General features: G+C 37.9%; 1 long non-coding RNA gene across 1 annotated transcript; it reads right to left on the reverse strand.

The window, feature by feature from the left end:
• Positions 1–681: 681 nt before the first annotated feature.
• On the reverse strand, positions 682–3,344 carry LOC136243147 (uncharacterized). Its single transcript, XR_010694755.1, has 3 exons — positions 3,276–3,344; positions 1,495–1,581; positions 682–1,420 (listed from the first exon to the last, which is right to left on the reverse strand). It is a non-coding gene; the product is annotated as an uncharacterized lncRNA (long non-coding RNA).
• Between the last annotated feature and the right edge of the window lie 10,131 nt (positions 3,345–13,475).

Consider the following 13,475-nt stretch of genomic DNA (forward strand, 5'->3'; position numbering starts at 1 on the left):
AAGTGTTTTCTGTATGGGTGGTTCTGGCAAAAGATCATACTCAAGTGAACAATTGCTAGTACAGGCTGGGTCATCATGATGGGTGCTTTCTGTGACAAAGTCGATTTGATAAGATTTCAGCCAACGCTGATTTATCATAGAGAGATCTACAACAGAAAGACCCTTGTGCAAACGAGTACCAATTATGTGCCTACAAGGAAGCAACATAGTGTTCCAGAATGAGCAAGAACAAACACCAGCTTCTATGTCCACACTGTGAGTGTGGTCTTTATACTTTTACTGTTACTGCAGAATCACCTGTGTCTACAAACTCGTAATCAACTTTCTGAGCTACTTCTACCTGATTCTGTAGAAGTTTAGTGGCATATCCTGTACAAATCGCAGAAACTTCTTGCATTCCAGCAACATGGTCAAGTTTAGTTGATATGGAAGTAAACTGCTCTACGAATAAAGCTAAGTACCCCGTCAAACATCTCAGAAAGTGAGGATGTATGACCAATTAAATCTTTAAGCTTGCTATGGCTACATTCTAAACGGTTATTTGTTGTGTTTCCAAAGTGAACACTAGAATCACGTTGAAAGGAAGCCCACATCTCCAAGCAGCTATTCCAGTTGTCAAAAAAGTATTTCTCAAAACTGGGATTTCCCAGGCATACAATTTCAGCTAAGTAGTCTTCATAATCATCCATGCTTTCACTATAGACAATATCATGTAAAACTTTCCTTAAGCTGTCCCTTTGTTCTTTGGGAACTTCTGCATCTGACACAGCTTTGTAAAAGCACTTAATCACATGAAACTGGCAAAACAAAATTGTAGCAGTTGGAATTTCATCCTTAAGTACAGCTATCTCAGTGAAATCTTTGTCTATTACAATAACCTTAGTGTTTCCATAGCATGGATTGCTATTCTTAAATGCTTGGACAATGGCTCTCAAATGTTGTGCACTCTCGTCTGTGGTAGCAGCATAAAACACAGTTCTCCCATGACCATTGCCATCCTCTATCATAAAGGAGTATAGAGGCATACGAGACTTATTCACATTGTAAGTTCCATCAATCATAAGCACCTTTGGGAACTTTTCATACAAACCTAGCAAGTGAGAAGATGCAAAGTAAATGATAGACAATTCGCTATTTTCATTGACAATTATGCCTCCTTTACTACCCTGATCTCTTTGCATTTCCTCTTCTAGCCGGTCAATTGTAACCTGTGCCTCATCACGACCACCTTTAGCTTGAATTTTAACCTTAGTGCGTACATTTTGAATATCTTTTAATATAACCTGCTTCCCAAACTGCTTTAAGATATATTGTCTCACCAATTTCAATTTTGGGGCAAGTGTAACCAAATCTTCTATTTCCTTCAACTCATCACCAGCCAGTCGTCGTTTAAATGGATAATGAGGCAAAACTTCTGGCCCTATTGGATAACAGTGTTCCAAATAGCATTTCCGCACTTCAAACTTCCAAGCATGGTGATTATATGAAACATACAACTCAGCTTGGCACTTCAGAGCAAAATGATGTTGAGTTGGCCTAACTCCTTTGCCTCTTTTTCTTGGCTCCCCATAGTGTACACACCTATGCAAAAAAATACAGCTATTGTTAATTTTATTGTATATAATATATTGCTTACAAATCTTTGTATGTATGCTACTTGTTTTGAAGGTACTGACATGGCAAACTAGGGTACAGTACAGTTATACATACCCAACTGAGTACACTGTTTGCACTACATAATATGCACAATACCTATAGATAGTTTTTATAATCAAGTGTGGGTAGTACTGTATATCAGGGATTATGAAGGTTCGCACATTCTTACAACAATATTGATCAGAAAACAACCTCACAATACTTCACAGCACCTTGACAATATTGGTGAGACAAGTCCAAAAGTGTCTTCTGTGCAGGAGTTGGAAAAAGGGTTAAGATATTGTCACTAAGACAATTTATGCAGCTAATTTTCACAGCTGACATTTTAGCGTTTGTTTCCAGACTCAGACATCTTGTCATCGTGTAGCAATTATTCGTTTATAAGCACGTTTGCAAGGCACAGAATATTATTATATAGACCATAATACTGCCGGATGAGAAAAATGTGGCATTGTTTTAAGTTGTGACATTCAAGCCTGCAAGGTTGTGCTTTTACAGGGTAAGTGACATTAAAAAGGTAGCTGAAAAGCTAATAAACAAATATAATAAGGTAGTGATATATGATTACTTTAACAGCTTGAATTTCTGATGATAGTTAACATCTAGTCTTGCATACCACATGGTTTATGTGGGGGGCAGCAAATAAATCGTCTGGTGTCTGTTGCACACATTACGGACTAGTGGTCAGCGGTATTGAAATTTGAATTAGTAGTAAGAAAATATCGCGGTATATCGGTATATAGTTAGCCTGCTATTTTAAGTAACGCTTGAAGCCATCAACAGTTTAGGTTAAAAGCAATACTGGTATTTTGATATATTGGTCAAAAAACCGGTATTTCGATACATCGGTATTGAAATACCTCATAATCAGTTATGCAAATTTATCACGATAAACGGTATATCGCTGAGCACTATTACGGACCACTACCAGAATGTTGGTAAGGCCAGTCAGATCACTTCGTGCACTTTATGATGAAACAAACACCAATTATTCAAATTCTTAGTGCTGAATCTGGCTTCTCTACAGGCTGTTGTTTATGAGCAATATGGGCTTACGATCTTAGTTTCCCTACTACAGGAAAAGGATATGGTTTGCTACGACTTCGTGAAATGGCAAAACTGTAGAGAAAGACTTTCAACAATGCCTCAGATAAATTACCAAGACATTACTAGTACAACATTAGCCTCAGTCTGTTCACAGAGGTGAATAGCAAGACTATTACATCATCCTTGGTGCAAAACAATGCCACTATGTATTCTGGTGTTCATGGAAAGTGTGCAACAGTGACCAGATGGTTTATTTTCCGCCTCCGGCCCACACAAACTGTCAGGCATGCAAAACCTGTCAACATCATCACTAACAGTAGTACTATAACAGTCATTTGATGTTTAATCAAATCTACACGTACACCCGGGAGGGGGGCAGTGGAGCTTAATATTGATAGGTGCATTATTTGGAAGATACACCTTACTGTCTCAGGCTTGATCTCAAATACTAAGTGTGAACTTCAACTTTCTGATTTTGTAGGTTTGTTTTGTTCTCAGCTTATAACAAAAAGTGAGAATTTTCGTATCCAGTCAAGCAAAAATCCTAGAATAAACACTCTGTGATTACTAACCTATATGATACAAAGGCAAATTTCAAGCTCTCAGCAAGTCTCAAATTACTGCCAATGTTCTCCCGTCGTTGGTTGTACTTTTTTACAGACTGAGAGTTGAAACGTCGAAATGGATGGTAATGCTCATTTTCTAGCCGTTTCACAGCCTCTTCAATTTCTTCATAAGTCTCGAATCCTCTACCAACAGCTATTTCAGCCATATCCATGGCCACGAACGATTACTCAATATCTCTGTAAACTTTCCGCATCACATCGTGCCACGAGGCAGACACAGTATCGATACCATCTGATCAGGTCACGTGACTTGATTGGTGTCGATAGCGTATTGGTGGCCCTTAGCGCTGTCACAGTGATATATGTTTCCCCGGGTAACGTGTTTCCCGCACACATATCCCTAGGGATCCGTGTTTCCCCGCACACATATCACTAACTCGCTAGCGACCTACAAGTCACAGTGATATGTGTTTCCCCGGGTAATATGTTTCCCCTTTATAAAGTCATGTGCGACGTACGTAGTGTTATAGCATATAGGCGCGCATGCACTTTTAATAATCATAGCTAGCCAGTTGCCAACAAGGGTAGATGCTTATATGAACTCCTTCTTTCCTTTCAGTTACAATAAAATTATGGAACCAACTAGATTATCATATTATCCAAGCTCCATCTCTTGATTTATTTAACAATTATATAAATTTGTAAATAAGTAGCTAACTACATATGTACGAATATACTCATGATTGAGTTTGTACATTAACAAATATATATATATATATATATAGCCATACCTATACAACTAATACTATAATTATACATGTTGATGGAGGAAATCAAGCCATTCACTGGCATTCAACTATAACTGCTAAACTGTGCTGTGATTTGGCTATGTAGCTATAGCATTGCAGCTATGTATAACTAATCAATGTAGCTACAGCTTTGGCATGCAGTCAAGTCATTATCTACCCCCTTGCCGGTTCTATCTGGGATTCCCCAAGGGAGTATTTTGGCACCCCTACTCTTCACTATTTACATGAATGATTTACCATCTTGTGTTACCATCAGTAAAACTTTACTATTCATTGACGACACCAAGATTTATAATACTGTTTGTAGTCCTGGAGATATTTCACTGTTTCAAAATGATTTAGACTCAGCAACTTTGTGGAGTACGAGATATAATATGTCCTTTAATCCAAAAAAGAGTGTCCACTTATATTAATGCAAAAGTCATCACTAATTACAAAATAGCTGACACACATGCAGGTTTTAACAAATAGTTCACATAAAAATCTGGGAATTATAATATCATCAGACCTATCTTGGGATCAACACTACAAAAACATAATCCCTATAAGACCTACAGAATGCTAGGACTGCTCCATTGCAGCTTTAGCAAGCATCAAACAGTGACAGCCAGGAGAACTTTGTATATTTCCTTAGTGAGATCGCAAGTTATATACAGTTCAGTGATTTGGAAACCTATAACCATATCAAGCAGGGGTGGATCCAGGGGGGGGGGGGGGCTTTGGGGGCTGAAGCCCCCTTCATATTTAGGCTTTACTTGATCAATATGCTGAGAATTATAATGAAATTTTGTCTTAGCATAATTATATGATCACTAATAATACAAATACTCACAAACCACATTATAAACATCTTTCCAAGGTATTATCAGTGGATTTATGCTAAAGTTTATGCAACAAGGACCAGGATCAGCATTGGAGGAGTACAAAATCGAGATACTCTAATAGAGCAGTCAGCTAACTACTCTAATAGAACATTCATTGGAAACATGTAGTTGGTTCTGTTATGAAATTTTTCCAAATCTGCCTACACCTATACATACAATGAAGTGTATTGGTCTGTTTAAAGGGCTCCATTCATCCACTTGTGTAGTTAATATGTAGGACAATACTTAATTCAGGTACACAATTTCCATTGAAAATGCTCTCAGATTCAATCTTGTATTGTTCTAATTTCAAAATTTTCCACTTTCAACATTATTATTCTAACATGCACCTATTCAGTGGTGTGCAATTGTGAGAGGGGTGCATCATGTACTTGGTTGTCTGTACCTACCCAAACTTTCCATTAGCAAAATGCTTCAGAGAGCCATACCTATAATCTAAAGGCAGTATATATAATCTACAGGCAGAAAATATTATGAATTTTATGTGGAAATGCCTCCAAATTGCAGTATTTTAGTATCTATTTTTTATAATTTCCTGGGGGGGGGGGGGGGGGGGGGGGGGCATGCCCCCAGGCCCCTCTAGTTCCAGCATGCTTTTGCTGGGAAGTGTTCTTTGCACACCTCTACCCAAGAGATTAGTACCTTGAGTTAGCCCCCCCTTTATAAATCCTAGATCCGCCCCTGTCAAGGACATCACACTTATTGAGCAGGTCCAGAGAAGAGCAACAAAGTTTATTTTAAATGACTATAGTTCTGATTATTATTATAGCTAGCTAGTATAATTATTGTATTAGCTTATATAGTAGCTATATAACTAGTTAGCTAACTATAGCTATATACATGCAATATGCATGGGCGTCTATTAGCTAGATATAGCAATATATCTACTGAATGGTTGGATCGCATACTCTTTGCAACTAGCCATAGGACCTTGGAGTTACTGCATATATATCTTAGTGGGAAACACGGATCCCTGGTGATATATGTGCGGGGAAACACGAATCCCTAGGGATATGTGTGTGTGGTGAAATATTTAAAAAATCGCTACGGGAAACACATATCACTGACAGCCTTTGGTGGGAAACACGGATCCCTAGTGATATGTGTGCGGGGAAACACGGATCCCTAGGGATATGTGTGCGGGAAACACGTTACCCGGGGAAACATATATCACTGTGACAGCGCCACCAACCAATTGGTGTCAATAGCAAAAGCCTAAAAAAAGTACACATGACGAGAGTGAGCACTTGAGAAGGTGATGAGAAGATTGGCGGCCTGGCCTCAATACATTATACCGCCAAATCTACGTAGCTAGACTACAAGTAAAAATTACTTCACCGACAGGGACAATTAATGTGGTGCCGCCCGTCCCTTCGCAAAAAGTAAGGGTCTTCGTGAAATACAGATACTAAAATCATTTCTACCACCCAGGTGCTGTAGCCAGCTAATGCGTGCCAATGACGTTCACACACAAATCGCCTTGGCAACGCAATGCGTTGTTCGAATTGAAGGGCGATCATCTGACGTAACTGGCAAGCGGTTACGTGTGCTATCTAATTGAATTCCTTTTGAAATGATATGGCATCTATTACTTCACCAGACCCTTACTGCTTCGAAGGAGCGGGCGGAGCCAGACTAAGGTAGTATAATAGCTACACCATAGATACTACACCCTATGGTTACATTATGTGCATGACATTTTGAAGCTACTGTACAGAAAGGGTCTGTCCGTTTGCATGTATGCCACTGTGGGCCTTTGCCACCATTGGTATTGTGTGTTACTGATACACATGCTGATGTAGGCTGGTTTTATCTCAAAGTATGAAAGGTATGAATCTTCTACTTGTAACACCTGCCTGGTGGTAGTGTTGTGGCATGCAAGAAATTACATTTTAGCTATCAGTGTTAACATTTAGCTCTAGTCTGTGTGTATGCATTTTCAATAACATTCGGTTAGCCATTATGTATTTCATTAATAGCTACAGTACTTCAAGATAACAACTCTTATACGTGCAGGTAGCATAAGAAAATTATGTCAAATTATGCCAGCATACGTTTGGGCATTATGGGTAGGTAAAAACATTTAGCATAATGCAAGGCATACTTTTTTGTGCTTTGGGTAACAGAAAAACTGAAACTCTACACATTTTACATGATGAGATTGTTATAGTCTAATAATAACAAGGTAGTTGTGAAGCTATACTCTAATAGAACAGTCACCACATTTTGAGATATCCTAATAGAACGATCACAGATAGATTAGATGTTCTTATGGAGCAATCAAAATACAATTTTCTTTAACAGCATAATGAGGTGTAGATTAGTATAATTGGAGCATAATAGGGGAAAGTTTGGAGCATGGCTCAAAAGTATAATGGGCAATTTCAAAAGCATAGTAGGCTCAGGCCAGCCTTACAATATGAAATGTGGTAAAAATGTACAGTGTGGTCATGTTTTTGATGTCTTGTAATGGTATAATTTGACAAACTCATTCCATTACAGGCTGCAGCATGGAGCTACAGTACGTATGTGTAAAAATCGTGTGGCATGCCAGCTTTTTGGGCTACATGACACACTGCCGTGTGTCTTGACTTGAAGGTCTGTTAGTTGCCATGTTAATGTCTAGTGTACATGCAGTATGCATTGCTTCCTCCTTGAGGCACAGGCTATCTGCAATTCCTTTTCGATAGAATATGTGACCCAGTCTGGGAAAACCGGTCTTATTGCCTAGTTAAAAGTATCTAGAAATGCTGGTTTTTAGTGTTTAGTGCATTTTGGCTTACCAATGGTTGAAGTTATGTGTACCAAAATTTCACACGTTTTATATCAACTCATTACCTTCCAGAGCATCCACTGTGCAAGTAGCCAGCAGCTAAGTTTCCCGCCAGTTTAGATAGTGTTTGAACCAAGGTTGACTGAATCAGGCGAGCTCCAAAACGGGAGGGAGGTAAGAACCCAGAAGGGGGGCAAGAGGCTGTTCAAAAAATTGAAAAGGAAGGCATAGGGATCAATTAGGCTAAATTATGAGCTATTCGTGTCTTAAAATTGGCTTAAATGAAAGTAAATTCACAGAACAGGTCTTTATTCAGCACCATGGAGCTGTACAGTCACATACAACCATCCCAAGGCTGCAGAGTCCCATTTAGGCCCCACACCACATGCATGGATTGTCACTGGGCTTGGGAAAAACAGCCAGCAAAAATGGACCACCCAAGTCTAGCTAATTTTGATTGTGTGAAATTAGGTAGTTTATTCATGTAGCTTTTTGTTCTGGGTGAAAAATCGAATCTGCTGACATGGGCGATAAGACCAATTTTCCCACATATATAGTTAGTTAGTTAGTTAGTGATTTTCCCACATTTATGCCACTTTTTGAGTTTGATTGTACAATACCAACATTGCAAATTCTTTATGGCAGAAAATTGAGGGTACATACTTTCTTGATTCACTGTGACTTGAAACTTGCAAACCTTAAACTTTATTTGTGTGTAATGATACATTAAGTAGTAATTAAAGAGTATGGTCGTACTGTTCAGTAGGGTTCCCCCAATAAGTGACGCATGCCACTAAAAAAGCCAAGTCTGATTTGATTTGATCTGATCAATTAACTTTGGTAATAGCCACCAGAAGAATCAAGCACTACTTTGCCAATCTGATGACACATACATTTTAACAAGGTTTCTTCCAATATTAGGCATCACAATAGTGGAACCACCTCCCTTCCTACTTTAATGACTACATTGTTACCTCACAATACAAGCAGACTTGTAATGTTTATTGTTAGACAAATTTCAGTTTACAGCTTTGTTGTGTGTGCTTGTTTTGTTGTGTTCTTGTGTTTGTGAGTTTAAGTGTAGTGCGAATATGCATTGTTGTGTATCTGCCTTCTGTGCTTTGCCATTACTTTTATCTTCAATTAAATCTTCATCTTCATTCCAGGAAACCATATCAAGGCATTTAATTTCCATATTGACACTTTCCTTGAATGAGTGCATTTAGATGCCATGAAACTATTTTAGGTGCTTAATGGACTGGTAGCAGCTAAGCTGCACTTAAAACAATTGCTACGCCCCTTGATGGACTGGTAGCAGCTAAGCTGTGCTTCTTTTAAGACAATTACCATGCCCTCTTAAACAATCAGAATGCACCACGACAATGATCCAGCTCCATGGGAAACAAGGAATTGTGCCATGCGTACTAGCTTGATCTACTGCATAGTTGAGTGGTGAGATCAATGTAAAATACTCTAATATGGCAGTCACAGTCACACATGTATTTCATAGCTACAGTAGCTATAGCAAAAAGTTTACAAACTACAGTAGTGCAATAAAAATTATGGATGTAAAAAATGAAATAGGGTTCCAGCAATAAAAAGTTGTGAAAAAAGAGATGATGGTAGCTTTGAGGGAAAATCCTTAGCTACTATGCATTGTAGAAATGTGGGAAAATCCCTACTTTGTCAGCACTCCTACAATGGCAATTAGGAATTTTCTCACATTGTTACAATGCCAAGTAGCTAGGGATTTTTCCTCATAGCTAATACTATCATCACTTGTTTCACTACTTTTTATCAATGGAACCCTACTTTTTTTTAAATTAATATTTTTATTGCACTAGTGATAACCATATGTATTGATTCACTATTGAATTATATAGCTAATGATGAATATCTATTGTACAATATAGACATACATATTTTTGTTTCTTTCAGAGTATGTTACACCTCTCAGAGCTACACTGCTTATCAGGCATTACAAAAGATTGGTTATTCAAGTTACACTTATTACTTACTACTATTATAATTGTGCCTGGTGGGGATGGTCAGGTTGTTCAGCAGCCCGGTAAGCAATTTTAGTACCAAAATATTTAGATGCTGTTCATTGCTGGTTTATGAATGGATATTTGTAATTATGAAAGCTACATAAATCATCTGTGTCAATTAAAAGTTTGAATCATTTAAAACATGCATAGAATGCTATGTCTAAATCCTAGCGAGTGATGAAATGATCGCTGAAGCTATAGCTGCCTTGGTAAAAACATGGACACTGAGCAAGAATTTAGCACTGCTAGACATACTAAGCTAGACATACTAATAAGGCAGCCATACTTTCTAATAGGGCACTCAAAGTGTGCCCACCTATTAAATATCTCTAAAGAGCTAGCCATACATCCTCTACAGTTGACATATTAATCACATAAAATACTGTAAGCTGAAGACTGAAGTGATGCCAGTAATGGCATAGACAGTTTTAAGATTGTTCACAAATACAATAGTTTTGCATCTGACACACATGTTTGCGTCTATGTTACAATTCTATGTATTTTAGGAAGACATAAATACATTGCTTCAGATACTGCCAGTGGCACTTGCCCCAATTACACAATTCAATGTTCTTAACTTGATAGCAAAAGATTGAAAAGCAACATTTATAGATACCTATCTGTGACCCAATTTTGGAAAACCATCCTTTTGACACATTGTTCAATTTTTATACCTAAAATGAGGCCCTGAGTGTTTCTATCTGATATTAAAAATTCATCATGATACATTGAAGCATTCCAAAGATATTGTATGACCAATTTAGCTGTTTAATAATGTTCCACCAAAAATTGGTTCAATAATCGGTATCGGGCTGATATTGGCTGCTAGAGGATTTAACAGTTTTGATTAAATCAAAGTCAATGTTACTCTCCACTGCGCTGTGTAGTATAATGATGTAGGGGAGGTTAGACATAAGTTATTTGGCATTTTAATTATGTTATGTGTTAATGTTTTAATAGTTACTACAAACCATGCCCATAGTACGTATATAAACTGTCAGGTTTTAGGTTTCAAAGTACGTTGTACCAGCCACTTGTCTCAACTGTATAGCAGTAATAAAATGTTCTTAAACCTTGCTTGTGGTGTACATCTAGTTTGGCACCTACTCATTCAGTTTCACAGGTGGTGGGTAGTTATGGATAGGCTTTGAAGCACAGTCACATTGTAGTTGATCACAAGTTTAATCAGCTGGAAAAGTGTTGGCTACTACAAATACAATTTGTGTACTTTAAACTTACTTACATTCATTTCTGCAGCACTAACAGAGACAGCTTCACTATCACTGGTACCTTAGCGTCAGCATGAGAATGCTTTGTCATCACATTACTCATGGCTTTTGGAGGACTTTATGTAATAGTTTGTAGGCTGCTATACTGTGGTAAATCCATGTTCTAGGCCAGTCTGTTCTAGGCATATAACAATAGCAAATAATGTTAACTTAATGTTTCAGTAGCTTATCTTGATTAAATTGTTATGAAATACATGATTTAACCACTAAAGTAAATGTACATGTCAATATTGTGGTTGTAAAATTTTACTGTAAAGGCATAGTGCACTGTTGTGTTTTGCTCAAGTTTTTTGCTTTCATTCCAGTCATAGGAAAGTCTTTAAGGTGCAAACTTAACCAACAATGGATTGGTCTGTCTATGGGGAATATGATGGTGCAAGTTACACCACTGTATGAAGTTACATTCATAAGTTAGGATCATTATCACTGATCTTTATGTTGTTACCACTTTGTAGTGCTATTGCTTCTAAACCTCACAGCTTTTAGGACTGATACTTCAGTAGACTATTCCTTTAGCTATCTAGATCAATAGAATGTAATAAAACAGAACTAGAAAATGCACAAAAATGTGTTGTTGTTTTTTACAGATCTGGTCACGTTTGTATAATATTATGCATATGTATATGAAACAGTCTTTAGCCTCTGTGGTACTGCTATTATATGTTTGATGGTATAGTCATACTTTTTAGTTGGGTTCCCCCTAAAGTGACATGCGCCATAAAAAAAAACAGCATCTAACATGGAAATATCAAACGTGGCAAAAATCGCCTTTACGGAATAGTCTTACTCCATTCAACTCAATTACAGCATTAAAAACAAGAAAACACAAGTGTCCTGATATCGAATTTCAAAATAAATGCCAGAACTAGAAATTATTTTGGTCTGCCTGCCTGCCTGCCTGCCTGCCCACCCACCCGCCCGCCCGCCCATCCGCCCGCCCGTCCGCCCGCCTGCCTGCCTGCCTAAAGTCGCAAGGCTAGAAACAATGAAGCAGCACACAGCTTCCATTTTACACCACAGCAACAATAGTTCCAATGAATGGTGTGCCTTCTGTGCTTCGCCATTCCTTTCGCCCGCCCGCCCGCCTGCCTGCCTGCCTAAAGTCGCAAGGCTAGAAACAAAATGAAGCAGCACACAGCTTCCATTTTACACCACAGCAACAATAGTTCCAATGAATGGTGTGCCTTCTGTGCTTCGCCATTCCTTTTGTCTTTGATTACATGGTCTTCTCCTTCTTCTTCATGCAAACCATACCAAGAAATAAATTTTCCCTTTCACACTTTCTTTGAAGGATCGGAGTGTATTGAGACACCACAAAACTATTTGAGGTGCTTAGCAGATTGTAGCAGCTAAGCTACATTTTTAAAACAATTACCATGCCCCCTTCAACGATCAAAATGTGCCACAAGAATGATCTAGCTCTATAAGAAAACAAGGAATTGTGCCATGTCCATTAGCTTGATTTACTGCATAGCTGAGTGGTGAGATCGAAATACTCTAATACAACAGTCACAGCCACACATGTATTTTCAAAGCTATGCTCTAAGTTAACAACCTGGTGCAATAAAAAAATGAGGTAGGGTTCCAGCAATAAAAAGCAGTGTAACAAGAGATGATGTGGTAGTTATGAGGAAAATCCCTAGCTACTTGACATTGTAGGAGTGATGCCAAAGGTGGCAATTTCCCACATTGCTACAATGCCAAGTAGCTAGGTATTTTCCCTCATAGCTACCATCGTCTCTTGTCTCACTGCATTTTATCACTGGAACCCTATTTCATTTTTAAATTAATAATTTTTATTGCACTATAATTCCATATTTAGCTCTCCTTATATTCTTTAAAATTTATTTATTTAAAAATGAAGTAGGGATCCAAGCAGTAAAAGTAGTGAAACAAGAGATTAATGATGGTAGTACAGCATAGCTGTGTGAAAATGGCAATTGTTTGTTCAGTGCCAAAGTAGAGATTTCCCAATAAGCTATGTTGTAATACTATTATTCATCTCTTGTCTCATCGCTATTTATGGCTTCATCTTTTTCATAATTAATTTTTAGTTTAGCATTTTTTGCTGCAGCGTACAGCATTAAATGTGTGACTATTTTATTAGGTAACTGCTGAATTAGAGTGTCTCAAGTCATTGTCCCACCTACCAAGATGCATGGTCACTATGCCTAATATTTACCCTGCTATCATGTAAATACAGCTAGTCTAAGACTAATAAGGGTGTTTGTTCATTGTATTGGAGTATGTGGTATCTGCATTCCATCATTCTAGATTGTTAAATAGGTGTGTTTTCAAAAGTTACAGGTATGTCCAGTACATTTTGCAGTAGCACAAGAGCTTTAAATAATTTTGTGGCATCTAAATTATACTGCTCAAGGAAAGTGTTGATCCAGAAAATGA

The sequence above is a fragment of the Dysidea avara genome, chromosome 2 (assembly GCF_963678975.1).
Source record: "Dysidea avara chromosome 2, odDysAvar1.4, whole genome shotgun sequence".
In the NCBI taxonomy this organism is placed as follows: Eukaryota; Metazoa; Porifera; class Demospongiae; order Dictyoceratida; family Dysideidae; genus Dysidea; species Dysidea avara.